The sequence below is a fragment of the Passer domesticus genome, chromosome 9 (assembly GCF_036417665.1).
Source record: "Passer domesticus isolate bPasDom1 chromosome 9, bPasDom1.hap1, whole genome shotgun sequence".
Classification (NCBI taxonomy): domain Eukaryota; kingdom Metazoa; phylum Chordata; class Aves; order Passeriformes; family Passeridae; genus Passer; species Passer domesticus.
Window position 1 is genome coordinate 13,206,565 of NC_087482.1, and position 9,333 is coordinate 13,215,897.

Sequence of the window (9,333 nt, forward strand, 5' to 3'; positions counted from 1 at the left end):
CCAAAGGTTGGGGAACCAAGGGGCTGGGTTGCCTTGACAGGCAGGGAAAGAGCTGGAACAAGGGGTGGGGAAGGACACCAGGGACAGTTTGGAGGGAGGGTAAAACCCACAGGTGAACCAACTCAGGAAAAAAACGGGGGCACAACAGAGCCCTTAAACAAGACTTAAAATGAAATCAATAAAATAAATTTGAACTGCAACAATCAAGAGCATCTTGAGGGACGCAGCCTGACCAGCAATGTCAGCAGGCAAAAGAAAGGTTTTGCTGAGCAATGGCCCTTTGATGAAGCAAAACATTTACAGTCAGGGCAGTCCATTCATGCAGACGGGCGCACACTCTGGGGGTACAGCTGAGGCCATGAGGTCACAGCAGGGCTCCGGGGTCACAGCAGGCTGAGCTCTCAGCAGGCCCTGAGGTCACAGAGGTGCCAGAGGTGCCACAGCCCCGTGGTTGCACAGCAGCACAAGGAGCCAGCAGTCAGTCCCTGAGCACAACTGTTGCGGCAGCAGCGGCGGTGGCAGCAGCGGTGCTGACATTGGGACAGCGGTGTCGGGACAGCGGTGGCAGCAAGAGCTGCGGGACTGGCGGAGGACAAGGCAGCATGGCCCTTGCTCTGCGCCTCCTACTCCTGCTGCTCCTGGCCGTGGCCCTGCCTGCCAGGGCTGCCCAGGCTGCTCCGCTGCAGCCGCGGCGAGCAGGTGAGCCGGCAGCCTGGCTGCCCTTTCCCGGAACAGCGCTCCCTGCTCCCTGGGAAGCGCTGGGGATGGTTTTGCCCCGGGCTTTAGGGAGGGTTTCCTCTGTGGGAGGGAGAGAGACCCCACGGGCCCTGGGCTACTCCAGCCACCCTTCCAGGGATGCACAGGGCCTGCAATGAGGTTGGAGAGTGACCAGGACCCAGCCCAGAGCTCCCCAGGCCCCTGTGCAGCTTTGGCCATGTCCATTCCCATCTGGCTCCCACAGCCTTACCCAACAGCCCTGCATTGCCCAGTTCCCTGTGGCAGAAGGGGATCCCAGCACATCATGGAAATGGTTCTCATCTCTGCTCCCTTCTAGCCTGGAATCGTGACATGGGTTTTCAGGAAGTCCTCATGAAGCATGGTTTGAAGTTCCTGGAGGATGCTGGAGGTAAGTTTTCATTCTGCCTTTCCTGAGAGAATAATCAGGATCAGTTCAACAAAAGCTCACTTATTAACCAATTCCCTTAACATAAACTTAAGGTTGAAAGAATCCGGAAACCTTGCCCTGCTCCCTTCTGGATCCCTGAGGGGTCCCACAGGATCACTGTCATTGGGAGGAAGGAGCATTTAGCTGTCCATCTTCCTCCCGTGTGCAATGCCAGTGTGTCCTTCCGTGTGCTCTGTGCAGTCACAGAGAAGAGCAGAGAGGGAAGGGGCCGGGCCTAGGGCTGTGCCCCGGGGCTGAGCCTTGTGGGCAGCCTGAGGATCTCCTGCAGTGCCACAGGAGCTCTTCTGTCCTGTCTTTCTTTGCAGCTGAACCTGCTGGTGAAGGCACCACATCCAGGACTGAGCCTCTGGGAGATGCTGAGGGTAGGTCAAGGCCTTTCCCCTGGGAGAGCTGCCAGCTCAGAGCCCAAAGCTGGGCCAGGGAGGCAGCGCTGCAGGTGCCAGCACAGAACCATGCATGTGTGTGCCCTCGCCCTGCACGATCCCCTCACCACTCCTGCGGCTCAGTGGTGCCCGTGCAGATCAGCAGAGATGGCAGAAGCTTCTGTGGCTGTTGAGTTACAGGTGTGTCTGCAGGGAGGAGATTCATACGTCCTTTGGTAGTTATTGCTGACAAGACCAGCTCTCATAGCAGGGGTGAGTAGTGTGTCCCTGCTGACACCACAAGTTGAGCCCTGCTTTTGTGGAATGCATTCCTGGGAAATGGAAGTATTTTTCTCTAAGGTTCTCCGATAGGGAAGATCCAAAACACAAGAGACAAGATATCCCTGGAACCATCCAAACAGACGAGGCAAGTGCTGAAGAAAATGCTGCAGGGAGGACAAGGTGGGTGCATTTGCCTCATGCTTCCCCTGGGACTCAGCAGCCGGGGGCTTTGGCTGCACATCTGAACGCATGGTTCCCGGCACAGAGGGATGGGATCCATGGCCCATTCCCAGTGAGGAATGTTTCCATCTGATCCAGCTGTCTCTTTTCCATTCTCCAGAAATGAAAGGAGAGCCTGTGGAGAAAGAAGCATTTCCCGGAGGAAGCAGTGGTTCCGTGCCAGCCTCAGCTCCAGGAAGGGAGGCCATGCCAGGCACAGGCACAGGAGGTAATTGCTGTGCCTCTGGGCCTGAGCCCTGCTGAGGCTTGAGCTGCCCTCTCTGCTGTTTGGCAGTGCGGGCACAGCCTGGACTAGAGCGGCACAGCCCAGGGGAATTATCCCGAGCAGGCTCAGGGCACTCGGGTAACTGAGCAGTCCTGCTGGGGTCCCTCCTTGGGAGACATGTCCTGAAACCTGGCAGCGACTGCACGGGTTGGTCACGGTGGGGAAAGGACAGAGGGGGAGAGCAAGGCTCCAGTGTGTCCTGAGAGGGCCTGGCTGTTTGCCCTTGGGATCTGGGGGGTGTCCCAGCAGAAGGAGGGCTGGAGGGACAGAGGGAGGGAGGGAGGGATGGATACCTATGTCACTGCCTGCTGCAGTTTTCCCCGGGGTTTTAGAGAGGATTTCCTCTGTGTCTGAGGGAGAGAACCCCGGGGCCCTGTGGTGCTCTAGCCACCCCTCCCAGGGATGTTGCTGAGGGCAGGGAAAGAGTGTGGAGGGTAATCAGGAGCCAGCCCAGAGCTCCCCAGGCCCCAACAGCTTTGGCCGTGTCCAGTCATATCTGGCTCCCATGGCCTTAGCCGAACCCCTGGCAGTGCCCAGTTCCCTGTGCCAGAAGGGGATCCCAGCACACTCTGGAAAATGTTCTCATCTGTGATCCGTTCTAGATGAGGTGTCTGGGAGGGCTTCTCCATCAGCTTGGATGAATAAAGTTTTGAAGCCCTTGGAGCCTCCTGCAGGTATGTTCTCAGTGTGCCACCAAGGAAGAATTGTAGACAAGCGGGCAGGAACCAGGTGACAGAAGCTTCTGTGGCTGTTGTGTTACAGATGTCTCTACAGGGAGGATTTATCCAGCTCCTACCTTGGATGTTGCACTCAAGCCCAGCTCCCATCACAGGAGTGAGTAGTGTGTCCCTGATGACCCCACAGGCTGAGACTTCCTTTTCTGGGATCCATTCCAGGGAAATGGAAATATTTTTCTCTAAGGTACTCCAACAGGTAAAATCCAAGACACAACAGATAAGATATCCCTGGAACCATTCAAACAGATGAGGCAAGAGCTGAAGGAACCCCTGCAGACAAGAGAAGGTGGGTGCATTTCCCTCATGCTTCCCCTGGGACTCAGCAGCCGGGGGCTTTGGCTGCACATCTGGACATGCCGTGCCCGGCACAGCGGGAAGGGATCCATGGCAGCCTTGCTGCCCCGCTGCTGCTTTCACGCCCTGCAGGGCTGTTTCCCAGCCTGGCCTGGCTGCAGCTTCTGCCCAGCCTCTGCAGGAAGGCACTTGGCATCAGCTGACAGGCAGCCCAAACTGTAACACACCCTGAAATCCCCCACAATATCCAGCCCTGCAGATTAGGAAAAGGGTGTCTGTTTGGAGCTGCAAGTGCTCTCATCATGCCACTGTAACCTGGCCATTTTCCTGCTCCATAAATTTCACAAATATTACCTCTGATGCCACCACCCAAGTGGGGAACAGCTCCATCTGATGCAGCTGTCTCCCTTCCTTTCTCAAGAGATGGACATAGTGCTTCAGTGGAAGGTGGCATTTCTTGAAGGAAGCACTCCATCTTCGGTGCCAGCCCCTGCTGCAGGAAGGAAGGCGATGGCAGACACGGGCACAGGCACAGCAGGTAATTGCTGTGCCGGGCTCAGGCCTGGCCGGGGTTGTGTGGCAGCAGCTCTTACCCCAGGGCCTGCCCTTCCCCATCAGCAGCCAAAGCTGGAGGCGCCTCGGCTTCCAGGCCTCTGGAGCTCGTTCAGAGCCCCGGGGAAATGGGACTGGTGCAGCAACGTCCCTGGCGCTGCAGCTGCTGCGGAGCTGGCCCTGAGTGCCCAGAGGCCCAAGGCACAGGAGCAGCCCCGAGCGGGAGCCCTGCCGCCAGCCCAGGGCCAGAGCCAGCCCTAGCACACAATGGAAACAGTTCTCATCTTGGTTTGTTTCCAGACTGGGATGCTGGGAAGGATTCTTCATTAGCCTGGCGCTCTGAAGTTGTGAAGCCCTCCGAGCATTCTGCAGGTATGTTCTCACTGTCCCACCAAGGCGTAATGTTTGACTGATTGGTAAGAACCAGGTGACAGAAGCTTCTGTGGCTGTTGTGTTACAGGCGTGTCTGCAGGGACGCCTTCACCAACTCCTACCTCAGATGCTGCACAAAAGGCCAGCTCCCATGGCAGGGGTGAGTAGTGTGTCCCTGCTGACCCCACAAGCTGAGCCCTGCTTTTGTGGGATCCATTCCTGGGAAATGGAACTACTTTCTCTTAAGGTCCTCCGACAGGAGAGACCAAAGACATGGCAGGCAAGAAATTCCAGGACCCATTAGAAGTCATGTGGCAAATGCTGAAGGAACGTCTGCAGAGAAGACAAGGTGGGTGCATTTGCCTCATGCTTCCCCTGGGACTCAGCAGCCGGGGGCTTTGGCTGCACATCTGGACACGTCGTGCCCGGCACAGCAGGAAGGGATCCATGGCAGCCTCGCTGCCCCGCTGCTGCTTTCACGCCCTGCAGGGCTGTTTCCCAGCCTGGCCTGGCTGCAGCTTCTGCCCAGCCTCTGCAGGAAGGCATTTGGCATCAGCTGACAGGCAGCCCCAATTGCACCACAGGCCATGCCCACCCTCAGATCCCCTGCAATTTCCTGGTGTCCAGGCAGATCAGATGTTGGGGCTGTTTGGGGAAGGAAGCAGCCTTGGCTTGTTCCAAAATCCTGGGTGTTTTCTGATCCTTATGCATTCCATTCACAAGTGATGCTTCCTGAAGTTATCACCTTCCCCATTCCCAGTCAGGAATATTTTCATCTGATCCAGCTGTCTCTTTTCCATTCTCCAGAAATGAAAGGAGAGCCTGTGCAGGAGGAAGCATTTGCCGGAGGAAGCAGTGGTTCCGTGCCAGCCTCTGCTGCAGGAAGGGAGGCCATGCCAGGCACAGGCACAGGAGGTAATTGCCGTGCCTCTGGGCCTGAGCCCTGCTGAGGCTTGAGCTGCCCTCTCTGCTGCTTGGCAGTGCGGGCACAGCCTGGACAAGTCAGGCACAGCCCAGGGGAATTATCCCGAGCAGGCTCAGGGCACTCGGGTCCTGAGCAGTCCTGCTGGGGTCCCTCCATGGGAGACATGTCCTGAATCCTGGCAGCGACTGCACGGGGTGCCCATGGTGGGGAAAGGACAGAGGGGGAGAGCAAGGCTCCAGTGTGTCCTAAGAGGGCCTGGCTGTTTGCCCTTGGGATCTGGGAGCTGTCCCAGCAGAAGGAGGGCAGGAGGGACAGAGGGACGGAGGGATGGATAGCTGTGGCACTGCCTGCTGCAGTTTTCCCCAGGGCTTTTGCGAGGATTTCTTTTGTATGTGAAGAAGAGAGCCCCGGGGCCCTGTGGTGCTCTAGCCACCCCTCCCAGGGATGTTGCTGAGGGCAGGGAAAGAGTGTGGAGAGTGACCAGGAGCCAGCCCAGAGCTCCCCAGGCCCCTGTGCACCTTTGGCCATGTCTATTCCCATCTGGCTCCCACGGTCTTACCCGACACCCTGGCAGTGCCCATTTCCCTGTGCCAGAACGGGATCCCAGAATGCCACTGATATCGTTCTGATCTCTGATCCCTTCAAGACTGGAATCATGTCTTGGATTTTTTGGAAGCCCTGCTGGAAAATGGCTTGAAATTCCTGGAGGATGCTGGAGGCTATTCCTCCGTGTGCCTTTCTTGACAGAATAATCAGGATCAATGTGACAAGAGCTCACTCATAAGCCATTTCCCTTAACATTATTTAAGGGCTGAAGGATTCTGAAAATCTTGCCCTGCTCCCTTCTGGATCCCTGAGGAGTCGCACAGTATCACTGTCAGTGGGAGGAAGGAGCATTTAGCTTTCAATCTTCCTCCAGTGTGCAATGCCAGTGTGTCCTTCCATGTGCTCTGTGCAATCACAGAGAAGAGCAGAGAGGGAAGGGGCCGGGCCCAGGGCTGTGCCCCGGGGCTGAGCCTTGTGGGCAGCCTGAGGATCTCCTGCAGTGCCACAGGAGCTCTTCTCTCCTGCCTTTCTTTGCAGCTGAACCTGCCGGTGAAGGCCCCACATCCAGGACTGAGGCTGTGGGAGATGCTGAGGGTAGGTCAAGGCCTTTCCCCTGGGAGAGCTGCCAGCTCAGAGCCCAAAGCTGGGCCAGGGAGGCAGCGCTGCAGGTGCCAGCACAGAACCATGCACGTGTGTGCCCTCGCCCTGCACGATCCCTTCACCGCTCCTGCGGCTCAGTGGTGCCCGTACAGATCAGCAGAGATGGCAGAAGCTTCTGTGGCTGTTGAGTTACAGGTGTGTCTGCAGGGAGGACTTCTCAAGCTCCAGGGCTGGATGCTTGGCCCCAACCCAGCTCCCATGGCAGGGGTGAGTAGTGTGTCCCTGCTGACCACACAGGCTGAGCCCCGCTTTTGTGGGACCCATTCCTGGGAAATGGAACTACTTTTTCTTAAGGTCCTCCAAAAGGGAAGACCCAAGATACTGCAGCCAAAATGTCTCATGAGGCAGATGAATTCCTGAGAGAAACACAGAAGGAAGCACCCGGAGGACAAGGTGGGTGCATTTCCCTCATGCTTCCCCTGGGACTCAGCAGCTGGGGGCTTTGGCTGCACATCTGGACACGCCGTGCCCACCACAGTGGGAAGGGATCCATGACAGCCTCGCTGCCCCGCTGCTGCTTTGACGTCTTGCAGGGCTGTTTCCCATCCTGGCCTGGCTGCAGCTTCTGCCCAGCCTCTGCAGGATGGAATTTAGCATCAGCTGATAGGGTGCCTCAACTGTACTGTGGGCCTGAGATCCCCTGCCATTTCCCAGTCTCTGAGAAGATCAGGTGGTGTAGCTGTTTGCTCATGGGAGTGCACTGGCCTAGCCCCAATTACCTGGGCTTTTTCCTGATCTTTACCCGTGACTTTGACAAGCATTTCCTGATGAAGATGACACATCCCCAGTGGGAATGTTTCCATTTGATCCAGTTGTCTCTTTTTTCCTTTTTCAAGTGATGGACCAAAAGGCTGTTCAGGAGGAGGAACACTCAGGGAGAAGCAGTGGCTCATTGGCAGCCCCTGCTGCAGGAAGGAAGGCGATGCCAGACACGGGCACAGGCACAGCAGGTAATTGCTGTGCCAGGCTCAGCCCTGGCCGGGGCTGTGTGGCAGCAGCTCTTCCCCCAGGGCCTGCCCTTGCCCGGCCTGGCAGCAGCCAAAGCTGGAGGCGCCTGGGCTTCCAGGCCTCTGGAGCTGGTTCAGAGCCCCGAGGAAATGGGACTGGTGCAGCAACGTCCCTGGCGCTGCAGCTGCTGCGGAGCTGGCCCTGAGTGCCCAGAGGCCCAAGGCACAGGAGCAGCCCCGAGCGGGAGCCCTGCCACCAGCCCAGGGCCAGAGCCAGCCCTGGCTCCCGACTGGGCAGGGGCTGCGCTGGGTCCTGACAGGGCCTGAGCCTGTCCCCTGGGGCTGGGGGAGCTGTCACGGGGCAGGGAGTGCCAGGGCTGGCAGTGGCTGCTCAGGGATGGCTTTGGCCCCTGTCCCTGGCAGCAGCCACTGCCCAAGCAGCTGCGCTGCCCCCGGGCTCTCCTCCCGGCCTGCTGGGCTTTGTTGGCTGGCACAGCCTGTGCCAAGGGCCGGCAAGGTGCCTGCAGGCCCCAGCTCTGGGGGAAACAGAGAACGTCCTGCCCGTATCCACCGTGCTGCCAGCTCAGCAGTGCAGCACAGCACGGGCTCACGCTCCCCATCGCTCCCACAGATGCAGCCGGCACCACAAGACCTGTTCCCGATGCCCAGGATGGCCTCGGAAGGGGCTTCTGTCAGGGAACCGACTGCTGGCTAGTGTTTCTGGCAGGCATGCTTTATTTCGAGCTTGTCTTCCTATTCTGCTGCTTTGGATTCTGGTATTCCTGGAACAGAAAACAGTGAGTGTTTTATTGCCCGCCCCCTCCAACAGCTTCTTTTCAAAGTCCAGCATGGACAGGGAGCATTCCCATTGAGGCTGCAGTGGAGTTGTGGCCAGCCCATGATTGTCCAAATAACTCTGCTGAGGGTTCTGCTGCTGCCCAGTGCTTCCATTGGCCTCTCAATTGCTGGGCCTTGTCCTGGGGGCCCCGCTGGGGCTGCAGCCAGTACTGGCTCCCACTGAGGCTGCCTGGCCAAGAGCAGCCCCAGGGGCACGGGGCAGAGGCAGAGGCAGGTGGGGAGGAGAAAGAGCAGGGCCGAGGTTGCCCTTGAAAGGCAGAGGCGCTGTGGGGCCCGCTCCTGGCCAGGGACCCTGCCCAGAGCCGTGCCCTGCTGGCCGGGGCCTTGAGGGGCAGCTGTCCAGCTGGGCCCAGCTGTGCCAGCAGCTCCAGCCGTGCTGGGGAGCCTTGCCAGCTCTGGGCCCTGCTGTGCACGAGGGTCCCTGTGTGCCACTGGCAGCTGGGGCCTCAGACACCTCCTCTCTGCACAGGAGCACCTCGGGACAGGAGTTGGAAGACGGTGGCTGCACCTCACACCCAGACAGCGTGAGCTGCTCCTCCAGCAGCAGGAACGGCCTGGACAGCCCTCTCAAGTCTTCTGTGAAGAGGACCCCAGAACAACAGTCTACGAGGGAACCTCCTTTTACCCCGTAGATCCCACTGCCACCTGCTCTCCCCATGGGCCTCCCCAAGCTGCCTTCATCCCTTTTTTTCTCTCCATCTGTCCCATCCCAGCCAACTCAAGTACCTCTAGGGACCCTAGGACCAGCCCAGCACCTTCCAGCCCCTCCTCAGACAAACACATCCCTTCCTCTGCCCCTGAGCCCCCCGGCCTTGCCCTCTAGGAATCACTGAAGGTGACACCCCACCCCACCCCACCCCACCCCACCCCCCCCGCTTGCAGGGTAGGCAATGGCCCATTCTTCTGTTTAAATAAAGAGAAGGATCTTTGTTCTGGTTGGAAAGCAAAACCAGCGAGAGACTCCAAGTCAGAAATACAATTTATTAGAAAAAGGGAAAAAAATCAAAACACATGCAATGATCCAAAAAAAAAACCACTGACAGGCTCAGAATACAGCCTGCTGACACCCTGCTAGTTAGGGTGGTGGTAGCAGTCCAGACGAAATGG

General features: G+C 58.2%; 1 long non-coding RNA gene across 1 annotated transcript; it reads left to right on the top strand.

Moving 5' to 3' along the window:
* The first annotated feature begins 4,215 nt into the window (after positions 1 to 4,215).
* On the top strand, positions 4,216 to 4,639 carry LOC135307601 (uncharacterized). Its single transcript, XR_010368313.1, has 3 exons — positions 4,216 to 4,290; positions 4,379 to 4,450; positions 4,538 to 4,639. It is a non-coding gene; the product is annotated as an uncharacterized LOC135307601 (long non-coding RNA).
* The last annotated feature ends 4,694 nt before the right edge of the window (positions 4,640 to 9,333 follow it).